General features: G+C 39.0%; 1 long non-coding RNA gene across 3 annotated transcripts; it reads left to right on the plus strand.

The window, feature by feature from the left end:
* The first annotated feature begins 9,622 nt into the window (after positions 1–9,622).
* On the plus strand, positions 9,623–17,953 carry LOC308188193. Of its 3 annotated transcripts, XR_013945219.1 has the most exons (4): positions 9,623–10,334; positions 11,395–11,574; positions 12,474–12,515; positions 16,031–17,953. It is a non-coding gene; the product is annotated as an uncharacterized lncRNA (long non-coding RNA). The 3 variants fall into 3 exon arrangements; XR_013945220.1 differs by lacking the exons at positions 9,623–10,334; positions 11,395–11,574 and adding an exon at positions 11,701–11,843; XR_013945221.1 differs by lacking the exons at positions 9,623–10,334; positions 11,395–11,574 and adding an exon at positions 11,858–12,276.
* Positions 17,954–18,984: the final 1,031 nt, after the last annotated feature.

An 18,984-nucleotide genomic window follows, 5' to 3' on the forward strand; every position in this document is an offset into this window, starting at 1 on the left:
GACATTTGCTTTATTCTTGGAGAAGAGAATATGGGGAAGCACATGAGTATGCACATTTTACACAAAGATTTAACTTTTCTTTACCAATAACCCTATATGTTTTCCATGAAATATAGGTACTTCATTTAAAGAAAAGTTCTGTTTATGTAATATTGCCATCTCCAGATATTTTGCCATTTACTCCAAGACTTCATAACAGACTTAATAGCTATACTGGTATGCTCTCAGTGTACTTAATAGCTATACTTGCACGCTCTCAGTCTGCATTTAAGAATAATACACAATGCACACTTGAGTGCTTCCACTGGATTTTTATGTATTATTTTTACATGGATTGCCAGCATAGCAAATTCAAGCCTGAAGCACATTTCTTTTTGTTTATTGCAAGAATATTCTGTAAGTAGAAAAAAATAATTCAAAATAAAATGTCATAGCTTTCTCATTACTGATAACCAAAACTTCCTTGAGTCAAAGACAATCTTGGATGTGTTTTCACCACTAACAATTGCTCTTTAGCACCAGAAGCAGTTGAATATATTGAATTTATAGTGCGACATTCACACTGTCTGTCTTCTCAACCTAGGCTCTTGTAATTTAAAGGAAAGTCATTTATTCTCCAGTGAGTCCTCTGTCAGAGCATTGTGAAAGCTTTCAAAGGCATCATTTAAACAGGGCATCCATCACACGCCGTCAGGCTCCTTAGCCTGGTGAGGATTTTCACACTGTTGTGCCTAGGATGTAAACAAAGATAATGCATTTGATTTTTGTCTATTGATCCTCTTTGCTGTGAGAGCATGGCTAGACAAAGAGGGCTTTCCAGATCTGAACAGCCTGCCAGAGCACTTATTTCTGCTTCTGTCAGGCAATGGTACCTCTTTCCTTCCAGACCTTTCTATCCGTTTGCTAATATTTTTTCTGTGGCTGGCTCTGCGGTGATTAATGATAGGTCAGGATTAGGCAGTAACCTGATATTGCTCAACTCAAATACAGGAGAAATGTTCTCTGGCTGATGTGATTGTCACGGAGTCACACCAGTCTCCCTGAAAGGTCATTTATACCGTTCTTCCAAGAGAGGATGGAGTGATCTGAAAACTGTTAGCTTCATGAATCCTATTATTTGACTTTGATACAGAATTCTAGCAACAAAGGTTGCTTATTATGATCACTTATAAGCTTCCACAGCTTTACCAGACAGTTCATATAAGCACAGTTTAGTGAGCAGTAAAGATATTTTTGTTTCCTACTGAAATAAGCTCAGTTGATTTTTCTGTCATTCCCTTGGCAATGGCATTAGAAATAGAAAACCTGAGCTGAATCATCAGCAACTTGTAATGGAAACATACTGCATATAGTTTCAAATGCATGCTAAGCATCAAACAATAAAGTCTGTTGAAAAATTGTAAGTTGGTATGACAGTTGTGCAATCAAACAGGAGCTGTGTATGTGTATGCTAGAGTACGAGCACTGTAGTGGTACAGGATATCATTTATTGTTTTGACCACATACACATTGAATTTGTCATGATTGGACTTAAATTATTGGTCCAATCCCTTATCTGATATAAATCAACACAGTTCCACTGTTTAGGTATAATTTTTAATGAATTTTGCAGCCCAATTAAGTATTCTTAGCAGCATTCTGAAGAGATGTACATGCCCATCGAGAAAAGAGATTTCAAAATTTTTGGAAGAAATGGGGTAAATATCTCAGGCAAATACATAAGGGCATGAGTTCCTTCCACTATCTTCATTATAATAATTAAGTGAGGGTGAAAACAAGGAAGCTTTGGACAAATGGAAAAATTCAAAGGTTCTCAGAATATCTCAGCTGTTACTCAGGACAGGACCACAGTTGACCACAGAGTAGTCTACCTGAGGGGGTGGTGGTGGTGGTGTATAAGTCTTTTGTTTCAGATATATAGAACATGCTGGCTTTAGAAACCTTTAGTAAGTGTAGGATGCTTACATAAGATATAGGAAATAACTGGGAAGACATCTTCTGTGTTACCTCACTAACTTACCTGGCTTTATGATATTGTATATAGTGAGAAAAGAAAATGAATTGCAGATTTTGCCATCTTTACTTCACATTAGTGAACTGATATTAATTTTGATAGGTATTTTTGAATGTGTTACTGATTCCAAATTGCACAGCTGAGCCTTAAATAAAGAGTGTATCTACATATTCTTATTCTGATAAACATGGTCTTGAATCTCCTATGATTAACTTTCATACAACATCAAAACATCACAAATACCACAGTTCTTGGCATGATTAAGAAATAGAGCTAAAAATGAAGTCCAGTAAACAAAGTTGCTCTTCCTTCTCATTCTTCTGTCTCAAATTTTCAGTCCTTCAGTAGATAGCTTCCCATGATTTTCTTAGATATTCAACAGTGTTGGAATGGGATTTTAATTTGAAAACGGACAGAGCAGAGGCTTTACATCTTTACACACCATATTACTGTGCTCCCAGTGGAGATTAAAGCATAACATCAGTCTAAGACACAGGTTGTTGTTGAGATCTGATAAAAAATGCTGATAATATATTAGGATATCAATATAGAAACAGTTTGTAGCTGTTAGCAGACTAGAAACACTGTACTGTATGCACATTTTTATAGGAAGAATGCACATACATAGGAATTCATTATCCTATCCTTGTTAATGCCCTGAATAGGAATAAGGAACAACAGATATGTTTTTTTGGCTACAGAAATCCTTTCGACCAAAGCAACAGCAAGGATTCTCTCAGCATAGGCACAAAGCTGCTGACACACAGCAAGAAAGAAAATAAAATGAAAGAGTGGCAGAATATTTCATGTTCGAGAGATATAGCCAAATACAAGATATGAAAAATGAAAAAAAAAATCAATGTTAAGTTGTCCTACTAAACTCCTTATGAACTGTAGCCAGGGTGTCTTTTCCTCTTCTTTTCTACAAGTTTTATTCTCCAATGGTATGGGCACTGTGATGCTCTGCTTTCACTTTCACTACTGACAGTTCAGGATACCATGTAAGAGACCCTGGTTGTGGGGATCCCTGGGTGTCTGTTTTAGGATAGAAAATATTTAGTCAGAAACTCAGTTTTCTAGTATATTGAAGGAAAATCTCAAATGTTACTTTTTTTTTTTTTTTTTTTTTTCTCCAACCCTTTGTTACTTCTGAACAGGAGCAGTCTGAATTAGTGACTAATGGTTGCTAATAAGTCTAAAGATAGGGCCAGGATTCTCCTACAAAGTTTTGGGCACCAGCTGTTGTGGTCTAACCCAGCATCTGCATCACCCAGCTGCTCGCTTGCTCTCCCCAGGTGGGATGGGGAGAGAATCGGAAAGGTCAAAGTGTGAGAACTTGTGGGTTGAGATAAAGACAGCTTACTAGGTAAGGAAAAGCTGAGTGTATGCAAGCAAAGCAGGAGGAATACGTTTGCTGCTTCCCATCCGCAGGCAGGTGCTCAGTCACCTCCAGCAATGCAGCGCTCATCGCTCCTAATGGTTCCTTGGGAAGACAAACACCAATACTCCAAACATCCCCCCCTTCTTCCTCCTTTACCCCAGCTGTTATTTCTGAGCATGATGCCACATCCCTGTGGCCAGTCTGGGTCAGCTCCTGGCTCTGTCCCCTCCCAGCTCCTTGTGCACCCCCAAGTACCTCGTTGGCAGAGCAGCACCAGAAGATGAAAGGCTCTATGTAAGCACTGCTTAACAACAGCTGAAAACATTTGTGCATTATCCCTACTATTTTTATCAAAAACCCAAAACACAACATTGTGTGAAACTCTACGAAGTAAATTAATGCTATCCCAGCCAAAACCATGACAAGAGTTTGAAGTGCTTACATCAGAAGTGTCACTCTACTAATCTCATATAGTTAACGCAGACAGATTGGTATCTTCAACATTAATATCTTAAATGGTCTTCTTTGCCCTCTGGAAAGACCTGTCTTTATTGGTTGCTTATAGGTGAAACCTATAGCAGTTAGGCTCCCTAGATAAATGCCAAAGTTAAATGGTCCAAATCTGAGCCAGCAAAAACTTTAATTTAAGAACTTTCAGTTATTGACTTTGCATAAACTCAGTCAAGGCACAACTGTCCCAGTGGTCTTGGGGCCCATGTGGCAGTTCTCAAAGTCAACTCTTTTCCCGTTCCAGCTGAGAGTAGTCAGTCAAAATCATTTAGATTTGTTTCTAAGTAGTAACCAAAGAGAGTTTACCATGGTGGAGGTGAATCATTCTTCAGTCTAGGTCTGCATTTTCACAGAATTAAACTGAAGATCCAAGGGGACTCAGGGTGAGTAAAAACAGTGAAATACTTAGAGCTTTGATTAAGATGCCATCAAAGCCACGGGCGGCTGAATTTGGACTTCAAAGAGCTTTGGATCAGGATCTTTTGGCTACACTGGAACCTTATAATTGCCTTAAGACAGAATTTGCTTTGCTTCACTGACTGATGGCAAGGCCAGAAAATGAATTCTGATCACATATGGCTGCTCAGGCAGGTGCAAACAGATAAGGGCTCCTTTGACCACACTCTAAGACATCTTCTGTGCAAGAGCAGTATGTTAGTATATTTCTGTGCCTGCATTAATAAACCCTACTTTCCCAGGCAACTTTCAGAAGTTTTAAGGCCTCTCCCTTTTTACAATATCATAAAATCATAGAATGATCTGCTTGGGTTGGAAGGGACCTTAAAGACCATTCAGTTCCAACCTTCTGCCATGAGCAGGGACACCTCCCACTAGACCAGGTTGCTCAAAGCCCCATTCAATCTGGCCTTGAACATTTCCAGGAACGGGGCATCCAGAATTCTCTGGACAAACTGTGCCAGTGCCTGCACCACTCTCTGCCTGAAGAATTTCCTCCTAACCTCTAATCTAAATCTCTCCTCTTTTAGTTTAAAACCATTCCCCCTTGTCTTATCACTATCTGCCCTAGCAAAGAGTTGCTCTCCATATTTTTTATAATCCCACTTTATGTACTGAAAAACCATAATAAAGTCTCCCCAGAACTTTCTCTTCTGCAGGATGAACATGCCCAGCTCTCTCAGTCATTCTTCATAGGAGAGGTGCTCCAGCCCTCTGATCATCTTCATGGCCCTCCTCTGGACTTGCTCTAACAGGTCCACATCCTTCTTGTGCTGGGGACCCCAGACCTGGATGTAGTACTCTGGGTGCCTCACGAGGGCAGAGTGGAGGGGGACAATCACCTCCCTCAGCCTGCTGTCCACTCCTCTGTTGATGTAGCCCGGGATGCATTTGGTCTTCTGGGCTGGAAGTGTGCACAGTTGGCTCATGTCAAGGTTTTTGTCCACCAGAACACACAAGACTTTCTCTGCATGGCTGCTCTCAATGAGCTTTTCTCCCAGTCTGTCCTCCTGTCTGGGAATGCCCCAACCCAGGTGCAGCACCTTGCACTTGGACTTGTTGAACCTCATGCACTTCACATGGGCCCATTTCTCCAGCCTGTCCAGGTCCCTTTCGATGGCATCCCTTCCTTCTGTTGTATCGACTGCACCAGTCAGCTTGGTGTTGTCTGAAAACTTGCTGAGGGTGCACTCAATCCCATTGTCTATGTCGCTGATAAAGATATTAAACAGCACCAGTCCCAGGACAGACCCCTGAGGGACAGCACTCATCACTGACCTCCACCTGGATGTAGAACCATTGATCACATATAAAAAACAAAACTGTGTGTGAAGCATATGGAACTGGCAGTGATTTGGGATCCTTATCCTGGAAAACTTGAACCAACATTTTGGCATGTGTATGCTTAACCAGGATGAGAGGAACTTGATTTATTTTAAATTTTATAGAAAGCACTCATATAAAATATTTTGTTTACAGTTCCACCCCATGAAGACTAAGGTGATGAGACATATGTTATCTCCAAACATTCATAAAAAAAGTTATTACTATCCAGCAATAAAATGCTCAAATGTGACTAGCATTGAAATCCAGCTATTTAACAGTCGTATATTGTTCTTACTGTTGTACTCCTCCTCTGCCATAGGCATCAGTAAATAAATCTCAGAAATTAGAGGTGGAAAAGATCTATTAGGTGGTCAGGGAAAGCTAAAGCTGATGTGGTGTGAAAGAGGCTGAAGAAATACATTCTGTTCCTATAAAATGGTTTGATAGGAAAGGAGATATAAGAATATCTCCTTCCATCTCCCATAGCAGTTAATCACAGATACAACAGAAGAAAACACCTGCACAATCTATATCATTGCTATCTCTAACTTGTAGGCAATATCACTGATTCAGCCATAATTATCAGTGAAGAGGTCTTTTGCTCTATATTGACACAGTATAGGGTACTTAGCATGCTGCAACCATACAGAGATAAGAAATAGGAGTGTTTCAGGATCTTTAATGACATATTCTTCATGTACATTAGCACTCATGTTTTTTAGAAATTGCTGGGACTGTTTTGGTAAATTCTTGGGTGAGCAAAACCAATTGCAACGTAGGCCAACAGAGGCAGAGGTAAGCAAGCATCTGAATAGCACTATCTTTCCACCAGCAGAAGAACTCAGCTGATGTGAGCATTCTAGAAAGTGGAGCAAAAGGACAAATGCACTGACCACGAGAGGTTATATGCTTCTCAATAGCTTGGCAATAATTTAGGAGCAGAGCTCAGCTATAGAATCTCTAGAAGGCAGCAGAGTAAAGATGGATAACCTCAGTGTGACTGAATCCTGAGGAAAAGCAGCATAGTTCTCTGGCCGTAGTAAGGTTAGAGAAAAGCTTAAAATTCAGCAATAGCGGTATCCTAGTGACACAGCTGGAACCTTTCTCTGGAATGGCCCCTGCAAAAAAAAAAAAAAAAAAGAAAAAAGAAAAGCGCGTCCACTGAATCATTCTGCATCCATTTCAAAGCATGGGGTATGTACATACTGTCTCTCTAATGTTCAGCAAGACAAAATTTCTCTTCAAGAAAGTGTATTCTTGTCTTGAAGAGATGAAATTCACAGTAGATGGAAAAGTAAACAAAGAGACAGAAAAATAAATGGAGGCGTCTACCCTGCAAGTCTACCCTGAGTAGGGTCTACACATACAAATGTGGATGTCTAAAATTAAGTTACTGGCCTAAAATATTTTGTAATCATTATAGAGATTTAGTGACTTTGGAGATATGGCTCAGCCCTTTCTAATGTAAATGTCAAAAATAAGTAAAATAGCCAATGTTCTACAATTTTCTCTCTTTCCACTTCCTCTAAAGAGAAACTATGTAAATAGAACCATGAAGACACAAATTACTGTAGAGATCTAAGTCTGCTACAGACTGATTGTTGCTCAAGGCTTTATCAGTCAAAGACAGGGATAAGATCAGAGTCCAGCTCTCTATCCACTGATCCAACCAGCATCATCTTCTTTCACGTTTCTGATAAAATCAATTATTCCAGATTATGTTAGGTAGAATGTAGAGAGGCAAAAATAGTTTTTCTAATTAATTTTAGACTGACGGTTATGTTAGGGAAAATCCAATGAAAATTTTTATTTATATTTTCATCAATTATAGGCACTTTTTTTTTCTTTTCTTTCAAATATGGAAAATTGATTTTCTTTCTAACTTTCCCCCCCACCCCCCGGATTTTGCTACAAAATGAATTGATGCCTGAATAATCATGCTTGTTTTCATGTAACTCTGATCAGTCTGGAAAAAGAAATCTAGAATAGAATTCATTTTTCTCCAAAGAGCAGCAGATAGCCTGTCCACCACTTCAATCCATTTCAATATCAATTTTATTTACACTAAATAAGGAGCTTATTTACTGCTTACAGAAATTAGCAAAGGTTTCCTGGGCATTTCATTGCAATTTAGATCTACCCTGTGGGTCCAATCCATCTTCTGTTAAACTAATTGGAAAGACTTCTTTTGAGTGAGAATTGGATCAGATACAGAAGAGTAAGAATTACCAGCTGTGCCATTCTGTGCAATATTCTTCTGCCATATCTTGTGGTGGTTCAATTAAATTCATATTACTCTTGTGAAACATACTTAATTATGTTTCATATTCAAGATGTTCGGCCTCCCTGAAAGATTCTGATACGTTTAATCCTTTGAATTTGGGAGCCAGCACTACAGTCCTTCAGCTCCCCAAACTGAGAAGTGTATGGACCTGAACAGATGAAGCAACATTTTGATGACAGTGGAGAACAGGATGAGGTAAATTCCAAAAAAAACATTTTATATGTTCATTTTTCTTTTATCCCAAATTTATCACAGAGTAACAAATTAATTGTCAGGAATCTAGCACAAGTTCCTGGAGGAACTTCAAGTTCCTGATTAGAAACCATAGCTCTACTAATACCAGTAGCTATCAATTATTTGCTGCCAATCCATCCCTGAAATAAACACAAGAGAGGGAGTTAAAATGTGTTCTTTAGTTTTAGTGACTCCTGCTACAACAAGTAGTTGTACTGGCGAGGTTTTGGTAGCAAGGGACTGCAGGGGTAGCTTCTGTGAGAAGAATCCATCAGCTGCACTATAGGGGCTAGTTTCATCCAGCTCCAAAGGGACCCACTGATGGCCAGAGCCAAGCCAATAAGTGATGTTGTTTGTGCTTCTGTGAGAGCAGAGTTAAGAAAGGGAAAAAAAAACTGCTGCATAATAGCATCTGGGAGAGCGAGGAGTGAGAAGCAGCCCTGCAGCCCCCAAGGTGAGTGCAGCAGGAGGGCAGGAGGTGCTCCAGGCACGCAGCACAAGTTCCCCTGCGGCCCGTGGAGAGGCCCCTGGTGGAGCAGGCTGTCCCCCTGCAGCCCACGGGTCCCACACGGAGCAGATCTCCACGCTGCAGCCCGTGGAGGAGCCCCCGGTGGAGCAGGTGGATGTGGCCTGGAGGAGGCTGCGGCCCATGGAGAGCCCCCGCAGGAGCAGGCCCCGGGCCGGAGCTGCAGCCCGTGGAGAGGAGCCCACGCAGGAGCAGGGGGTCTGGGGGGAGCTGCCGCCCGTGGGGGACCCGTGCTGGAGCAGTTTGCTCCTGGGGGATGGACCCCGTGGTACGGAGCCGTGTGGGAGCAGTTCTTGAAGAGCTGCAGTCTGTGGGCAGCCCCCGCAGGCTCAGTTCGGGAAGGACGGCATCCCGTGGGAGGGACCCCACGGGGAGCAGGGGCAGAGAGTGACCATGAAGGAGCAGTGGAGATGAAGTGTCAGGGATGGACTGCTGCCCCCATTCCCCATTCCCCTGTGCCACTCGGGGGGAGGAGGTAGCAGAGGGTGGATGGGGGAGAAGGTGTTTTTAGTTTTCGTTGTTGTTTTTGTTTGTTTGTTTCTCACTGCTTTAGTTTGTTAGTAATATTTAAAAAATGTTATTAATATCCCTATGCTTTTTTGCCCGTGATGGTAATGGTTGAGTTATCTCCCTGTCCTCATCTCAGCCCTTAAGCCCTTGTTACCTTATTTTCTGCCCCTTTCCTTTTGACGGGGGGGAGTGAGAGAGCGGTTGTGGTGGAGCTCGGCTGCCCAGCTATATAAAACCACCACAGGAGTAGAGTGTTTTTCCCCTCCTTTAAGCTGATACAGACTAAACTGAAAAGAGAGGGAAAACTGTCTAGTAGATCTGGTTTTGAAGACACTTGTGGGTGGCAAACACTTCTTTCCACTCTGAGGTAGACATCTGAGGGATAAGCTTCCCTAATATTTAGAGAAAATATATGACTTCTTTAACAACTCAGATACATAGTCTCAAAGGGAAGTACCACAGATATTACAAATCAAGCTCATATAACTATGCCATGTGTATTTTATATGCTGTCTGCTGTTTGTAGGGTCAGGCCTTGTCTCTACTAGTCTTTTTAGCCAAAATGTCTTCAGTCAGTCATTCAATGAGGGATCCAAGCTGCTCTCAGTGTTATAAAATCATAGAATCACTGAGTGGCTTTGGGTTGGAAGGGACCTTGAAGACCACCTTGTTCTTCCCTCACCCCTCACCATAGGTGAGGGGAATCAGGTTGCTTAAAGCCCCATCTATCCAGTCTTGAACACCTCCAGGGATGGGACATCCACAGCTTCGTTCCAGTGCCTCACTACCCTCATAATAATTTCTTCCTAATATCTAATTTAAATCTCCCCTTTTTCAGTTTAGAACCAATACCCCTTGTCCTATCACTACAGCCCCTGACAAAGAGCCCCTCCCCATCTTTTCTGTAGGACCCCCTTAAATATTGGAAAGCCACTATAACATCTCCTTGAAACCTCTTCTTCAGGCTGAAAAACCCCAACTCTCTCAGCCTGTCAGCCCAACTCTCTCAACCTCACAGGGGAGGTGCTCCAGCCCTCTGATCATCTGTCTGGAGAACCATGTTTATCTCTTCGGGTCAGAACCAGCTATGAAGGTCTTATAGCTCTGATTATTCTAGTCATCCTTTAAAAGCAAACAGCAAGCCGTGTTTGTTTGAGAAAAAGAGTCTGTGAATATCTCTGATGAGGGCTCACTGTGTTCCCTTTTGGTGTGTGGAGTCATAAGAGAGAGACTTCTCATTACTTCTCATTTGGTATCTGCTTATGGTTAAATCCTGAACTGCTAATGATGCAGGTTCCTCTCTTTTGAATCTAGAGCTCCCTGTCCTGAGAGATCTTCCTAATCATGGTTCTTTTTTGTTTGTTTGTTTGTCTTGAGAAATCCTTTGCATTTTTATTTTATTTTATTTTATTTTATTTTATTTTATTTTATTTTATTTTATTTTAATTTTATGCTAAAGAATTGCACCTAGCAATTCTGGGATGCAGAAGGACAGGAGGTAAAAGAGACTGATTCTAGTTCTGTGCTCTGGGTACTCCTGTATGAAGAAAATAAACCCTTGTTCTGGCTTTGCTTTCTTCACAGAATCACAGAATGGTTGAGGTCGGAAGGGTCCTCTGGAAATCATCTGGTCCAACCTTTCTGCTCAAGCACGGCCATGTAGAGCCAGTTGCCCAAGGCCATGTACAGATGGCTTTTGAGTACCTCTGAGGATGGCGGGTCACCTCTAATCTTCTGATTATATCTTATGACTAATAAAAATGTATAAAGATTCGTAATCAAGACACAGTTAGAGAGCATTGAAAGTCTGTATCTCTACACGTGCTACTTCCATAGGCCTTTTCACAGGATGTTGGAGGGTTCACTCCCAGAGACCATCTACTGTACCAAGGGTGGAGCAGCTGCACTTCCACACAGATGTCTAACTGATGCACTTAGGTATCACTAGAGAGAAGAACTTGGCCTTTAGACTGTTCCCTGAATGCCCTCAGAGATATCATTAGCCCTCCCAGGAGGGGGGCTGAGCTTCAAACGTGCTCAGAAACAATCTGAGGGTAAAATCTGGGTGGTGTGAATCACTAAGCACTAACACAGAGCACCAGATCCACTCTGCAAGCCAGTTTTCAAACTAATTTTTCTTTTTTCTTTTTTAGATCTTCTGCAGAAAAATGGGGGACTCTACCTCACTCAAGCAAGTTCTGCAAGTATAATTGAAAGTATCACAGCAGGAGGGGTACCCAGCTGCAGTTGTATGATGGGCCAGCTAAGATCAAGGAAATGTTGATGCTCCATCAGTACTAACAAGATGCAGCTGTTGGAGGGGGCATTGTCAGGTTTGTAATTCAGACACCAGCTGGAGCTGCATAACCCAGATTTACTGGCACTCTGAACATACCACGAAGACAGTCTTTTCTCCTCTCTTTTGTTGTCAAGGAAGGAGGGAAGCAGAGATAAGTATATTTATTGCAAGCCCTTTACTTATGATATTATTTTGATTTGTGGTGAAAGTATTTGGAGCCCTGGTGCTGATGGCTCTGTTTTGGAGATTGAGAACATTTGATTGTTATTCTGAGAACATCAGAACGTAACGGGTTAGACAAAAGTGAGCCATTCTGAAGATACTTGTTATTCAAATATATATTGAGAGTTAATCTGCACTCTCAAGAAATATGGAAAATTTAATTAAATATGGAAAGGGGAAACTGAGACAGAAAGGAATAACATGATCATTCTGTTAAGGGTAGAACCAGGAGTAGACCCCAGTGTTCCTACAATCAACCTAAAGATGTTATTTAATATAATGTGATGCCTTCATGTTGTGACAGAAATAATACTGTGAATAAAATGTGGGCAGGTGTGAATACAATTTGTCAATAGAGTGCATAGGGCATCCAATTTGTCAATTGGTTGTCCAAAATTAGCTCAATTTAGAAATGAAGTGTTGTCTCTACATGAAAAATCAAAACATTTCATTTAGGAAGTGTAAAAATGGCATTTTTCCAGCAGCTAACCATTTCCGCCCATAATCAGCAGATGTGAGTACATAGAGACAACAATTTGCATGCAAATATAAGCATATAACTGAACAGAGACATGATGTTCATTTATCTTGTATTACTTATTATGTGTGTATATGTCTATAGATATTCAATATATAAAAAACTACTTAAAGTATTTTGCATTGGTCTTAGTTTGGGATTCTAAGTGTTTGCCCTGTTGGATTTCTTCTCAGGCCAGGGAGAAAGTCCTGTTTTGATCCTGGGAGACTGTCAAGGTATTGTCTGGCTTTCTTGTTCCTCTCCTTTTCCCAAAATCTTCTGAAACTCGAAAAAAAGCATGTGAAAACAGAGTGAAAAAGCTTTAACACAAATTCTTAGTGAGTTTCTTTGAGGGTAAGCAGTTAATTAGATTAAGTGTTTCAATTCTGAGAAGAATATATATATATACTATTAAAAAAAAAAGTAACTGATTTTTTCATCTTCAAATAGTGAAGGGCCAGAAACTGAGCTTTACGTTATTATTACCACTGTCATCCTCACTAGCTTTCATGTTTTCTCTTAATGGAAAGACTTGTCTCTTTCTGTCAATCAGGATCTGTCAGTACAATGTTATTATGTCTGTGTTATTATTCAGAAACTTCTTTTCCAGCGTTAGCTGCTTTTTACCAACTGCAGTTACATAATGTAATTGTACTGCAGCACCAATGCAGTGCTTGAAAAGAGTTGGGGTGAAGAGCTTATTTTTCCTGATATCTAGCCTAGTTTGAACCGAGACTTCAAAAAATAGGACTGAGGCATTTCTTAGTTTCCATTTACTTTCAAAAAGCTGCAAGATTAAGTGTGAGGAGGCAGGAAAAAAAGCAAAAGAGACAAATTTGGAAGAAATGGAGAAAAATGGAAGCAAATAAAATGAAAATGGGGGGAGAGTAAAGAAGAGGATGAATCAATGCAACATAAAACATTGATCTCATTTGTCTTTTGAGTTTATTAGAGATTGGGAACTTACCAAAACATTTAAATTTATTTTTAGTTGACCCCAAATTATTTTTATTAAGTTAAATTCATGAAAATTCAAGTTTTTTTTTTTTTCATTCTCTTTGCATCATGTACAATAAATGAGTTCAGTTTGATTTTTTTCTCCTTAAAAATATTCCAGGTGCATCGTCTGTAATTGTTTGCACCTCATCACTAAAATTTGGTATTTGCAACAAGTCCTATTCAATCTTAAAATACATTTTTTTCAGGATACAATGATAGACTTCTAATTTTTATTCCTCCAATGCCTGATTCTAATCCCCATTCAGAGATTTATAAAATGTTCCCTTTTTAGATATCAGAGATCAAGGGGGGAAAATGGCTTTCAAAAGGCCACTGCTTCCTCAGCGGTGAAGTGTGTATCATGAAATGCCTGAAGCTTTGATGATATTCTCCAGTGAAGTGACTGCTAAATTTGAATTGAAGCATAGGATGAAATAATTTCTCACTACTATAGGTCATTAAAGAGTACTTATCCCATTGTGTATGTGCATTATGATACATTCTTAAAACTCCTTTCCATGAATTGGTTGAGAAAGAAGTTACTGAGACCCTGCTCAAAGGACAGTCCAGTATGTCAATTCTTTCTTCATTGCCTCGTCCTTCTCTTTTGAAGATATTAGCTAAATGTTACTGACTGTGTTTGAGTTTTTCAGATTCTCTGGCTTAGACTGCCAGTTCTGTCATTTAGCAACATTTTAGAATGAGCTATGAAAAGCAAACAAACAAACAAAAAAAAAGAAAAACAAGAAGCTCTATAGAAGCTCTATATGCAGGCATTGCTTCAGAACTTGTCTGGATGCTCTTTTGCTAATTATCTTAAAGCACTGAAAATTCATACCATAAATAAAAATGAATTTCACAACCAACTTTTAACAAACTCATGATAACATAAAGAAGAAGTAAAACCATTCCAACAACTTAGAAAGCAAAACCCATGAATATGGCTGTGATTTGAAAAGAAAAAAAAAAAGGCAATGGCAAAACTGTGTACCTGTACTTAGTATGATACCTATTAGTGTGTTCCTTCTTTCCAGAAGAATGTGGGTATTCTCTGGTTCCTCAGCAGATAATGTGAAATTGTAACATCAGGTGTTGCACTTCAGGGTTATCTCCATGCAAACTCTGTTTGCATTTGGTTTGTTTCTGTAGCTTCTTCTAAAAACTGTGGTTCCATCTATGTAAGCAGTAATAACAGCAGGAGCTGAAGGCAAGCCTGTGTTGGCCACAAGCTTTTGAAGACCTACTGTGGGTACAATGTGAAAATGTGGAAAACTACTTTAAAATGCTCAGAACTCTTTACTAGATTTGGAGTGTTACAGAATAACAGGAGATAACAGAATAACAAATGCCATTTCATCTTAGTGATTGAAATGGCTACCATCTAGCACTGGAAAATTATAGAAAAGTTGTGTTTAAAAATAAATCTGGTAAGATTATGCTCCTGCTCAGTTCCACTCTGATTTTATTTTAAAAGTTTTTTATGGTTTAGGCAAGCTGACACTTAGAAGTGATGTTAGGTTTAACATAACTTAAAACATGTTATACCTGAGAACACATTTTATTTTTAAAACAGTAAGAGCTAGAAGAGCAAACCGTGTATTCTGCCTTTGAACATCTCATTGAAATTTTGTGTTCAGTCTAACAGCATGAACCTCTTAATATATACTTTCTTTTCTTAAATAGAAAAAAAGAAGTCATGATAGTTTGTTTAACCGCTGTGATAGCGATTGGAGATGAGTCCGATCTCTGAGGCTGAGATTGCCACTTTCTCTACTTTGACAAAAAGTATTCTTCATAGACTTCAGCCAAGGCAATGATGGGAGTAGTCCACAGTAGGCTGCCATGTTAAACAGCAATCACATCACCTAGGTGCTGGGCAAGGCAGCATCTACTGTACATTGAGGAAGAAATGCCACAATGGCTGTTATGAGAAGATAGTGTGAGCCTTCGTGTCATTCCTGGGGGGGTGAACAGAAGGTATCTGCTCATATCCTCAGTGTCAGTGCTGTGACATTAGGAGGTATTCAGATAAAGAGGGATCGTTTAAATGCTTTTACTAGAGACACAGCAACAGCCACGATCTCAACACTATGTGCAAAGGTTTGCTTGAATGAAGGGAGACCTTCCTTTAAGAAGGCAACAAACTGAGGAGAATTTGATGCCAGCTACAAGAAATGCCCTGCATTTCTGCTGCAATTGTAGCAGTGGATGCAGTATCCTCAAGTGCTACAGAGGGCCAAATAGGCTTGGCTCACTCTCTGCTTTACTATAAAGGGGGAAGACTGATCCTGGCATGACCAATAATGCTCTTCTATCTCTTTCATATCTTGTGGATCATCTACTTATCCATTCCTTATTAAGACTAAGGGTCTTACAGTCTTAGTCGTGAGGAATATATTAAAGTATTTTTCATATTTACATATACACATATGTATTTAACAATTACATTATTTGCTGTACATCTGGAAATTTCATGACAGTCTGTTTTCCTTATTCATGCCATGTATACAGCTATGATAGAAAGGATGGTAAGGTTTCTAATGTAGGTTTAGGATTTAAAGGATAAAGAACATGCTGTACCACAGGCTTCCTGTGTATTGTTGGGAGAGTAACTTTTCAGAACTTATCTCTCCATAAACTGAAGGGAATGCTGTTCCTTAGGAGTATTTCAAAGACAAATAAAACAAACAAACAAGAAGATATACCACAACTATAGTAATATGGCTATTACTGTATTTTCATGTAATTGCAGTGTATGAAGTCAATGATAGATTTTCTGCTCAAGCAAATGGATGTCAAATCAACTGAAGTCAAAAATAAGGATGTTCTACTCTCATCATGTCTGTGAGAAATGAATCTTCTATATACAACTGATGCATGGTCAAATATTAGATGATGGAATTATCCGGAAGACAGACAAAAAGCATAGAAGGATTGAGATTATGGAACTATTACAAGACAAAGATGTGCTTTGAAAAAAATCAAAAAAAGGCTCTGATTCATTCAAAGACAGGTGACAACATCTAGATACAATGATAAGGGTAAAAGAGAAAGTTATATTAAACATAAAAATGGGCAAAATTAGTTGAATTTCTGTTATACTGGGAGATGTTTCAAATCCTTTGGATTGTTATGGCATTTTTATTGGAAGTCATATAACTTTCTCAGTAATGGTGGAATGAATGAACTATGTGAATGTTGCATTGATTCTTGGATACTTGAATACTCTGGGCTTGCTTGTGACTGGAGAAATCAAATCCTGTCATTGAAATCAGAGGGAATGAGAACTCTTTGTAAAATTCTTACATGAATCTTGTTTCGTTGTTTGACAAGTGTACCAGCATCCTTACTCTTCATCTGAAATGAGAACAAGAGGAGACAGAAGTATGACAAAATCCCCGAAATCCTCCAACTATCTGGATTAAATGGTCTAAGTATCATAAACAATAAAACTAGATTATAGTTTGCTGCTAGTGAAATTCAACAATAAATTATAGGCTTAGTGGAACTAGGAAGAAAACATGAGGTGTATGATTATACGTCATTCTCAGATTAAGAAATTCCTGGGATCTAGGTTGAGGTCTTTGCAGCACTAAGATTGTTTCTAGATTGAGTTCTTGGGTCATTCATCCTTGCAAATACATAATAAGCATCTGTAATTCCTGGTAGATCTACAAAAAGTACACACTTCACTGTTAGGACCTCTGTGTATTTCCAAAGAAGCTGCCTCAATATTTTCTATTTGTGACTGATACCTTGAGGGTCAAATCTCTGCTCAAATATGCTCTGTAGGTTTATGGTTCTAGGACATAAATGTATTGTTAAAAATAACAACAACATTGATAATCTTTCTCAAATAAAGCTAACATTTTTTTCCATTCAATGTTAAAACTCAAAGAACCATAAGAGAACCAGATCAAAACAATGGCAATAAGAAGGCTGAAAGAAGAGAATCTCACTATGTTTACAGGGCTAAGACCTCTGAAAAGATAAAAGCACACTGACTGCAAAACATGGAGGTGGAAAAAGAGGTAGCAAGAACTTGAAGATAATCCAGAGGATTCATTCACAGTTTATGATTGGGGTTTAAGCAGAGGCGTAAGTTAGTTAAGATAGTAGGATTACCTAGAAAATATATTTATTGCTAGGAAATAAGAACAATAAATATCACTCAGAGCAGTTTCAGTTTCTCATTCACAGGTTCTTGCTCTTACAGGATGCCAGATTTAACATTATAAGCAGTCTAGCTGAAAAACAAACAAACAAAATGACATAACTGATAACGTAGGTTTGGAAAAAAAAAAAAGCTCTAATGCTTCGAGATAAATTGATGCAAAACTGCTACTTCTCCTTGACTCGTTAACTTTTCTGTACCAGGCCTCATATTAAATAATGGTTTTAAATGTCGCAATAAATGAATGTACACTTATCATCTCTGGAAAAGGTGTTTGAAGCAGAGAAGAAACAAAATGAAGAGTTGGTTGAGGCTTATTTACCATAGTGAGTCAAAAACTGTGTCCTTCAGAAGGATCTCCTTGTTCTTTACTAAATGTTGATTCATTTTGATTGCATAAAATGAAAGCAAATGTTCAAAGAAAATAAATTTCTATTTTTTGTTGTTGTTTTATCATAACACGGGAATTGTTGAATTATCATGAAAGCATAATATTGCAAAGCTTTATCTCCTCATTTTTAGAAAATAGTAATCTTTTAGAAGTTATTTTTTGGTCCTTAAGTTAATATTTTCATTTCTACTAGAATTATAACAGGGCAGAGCTGTTGTCAAAAGAGTATAATGTATTAAAATTGTATTCAGGATTTGATATTCTACTGTTCCTACTTTCAAACTCAAACAACAGCTATACCCAGCACCCTACTGGTAAATATATTTCCTTTGATCATTGAAACATTACTGATTTGATTGATAAATATTACATCAACAGATACTTTTGCTTTTGTTTGCTCAGTATGAGGTTTTCAAAAAGAGACAGTTTCTTTAAGGCCAAACAAATTTATTTTGTACTCCATGTTTTGCTTTTCATTTTGGGCTATGTATTTATCACTAAAATGTGTTTTATATCCACAGTAACAGGAACAGATGGAATTGGAGCCCATTACATTTTTCCAAATGGGAACACATCTGGAGCATAAATGATTTTGGCTTACCAAAATGGAAGGAATGGTAACTTAGTACCATGACTGTGTATTATGGTAATACAACCTTTAATAACATTTGTTGCACTTTTATTCAAGTAGAGGAGATATAGGTGGCATGAAGTCAAGATTTTCCCTATAGTTAATAACTTACGTTATTAGCAGAATATTAATCAGCATCAAAATATTATAGATTCAACATTCTAAAAAATACTTCTCTGTGGAAGGGAAAAATAGGACTGAATGGTAAAAAGTGTGGTTTCTGTGGGGCAATAGGACTCTCTCAGGGTCTTGTTTCTACAGGACTGTTCTCTCTCACTCTCTCTCTTGTATAGTACCAGTGCAATAGTTGAGTTTCCAGCCTTGACGCTTGAAGGGTAGGAACACCTGTTTCAATCATCATCTGGGTCACAGGGTGCTGCAGGTATTTCCATCCCTCCTTGCCTGTTGTGTGTGTTTGCATACTTTTTAATCCTCCTTCACTGCTCCCCTTCCCCAATCAGCTTGCTGAGGTCTGTCATTGTCACTTCCCCCTGAGCTTTGTCAGGCAGA

Source organism: Anser brachyrhynchus (assembly GCF_964034855.1).
Source record: "Anser brachyrhynchus genome assembly, chromosome: 1".
Classification (NCBI taxonomy): Eukaryota; Metazoa; Chordata; class Aves; order Anseriformes; family Anatidae; genus Anser; species Anser brachyrhynchus.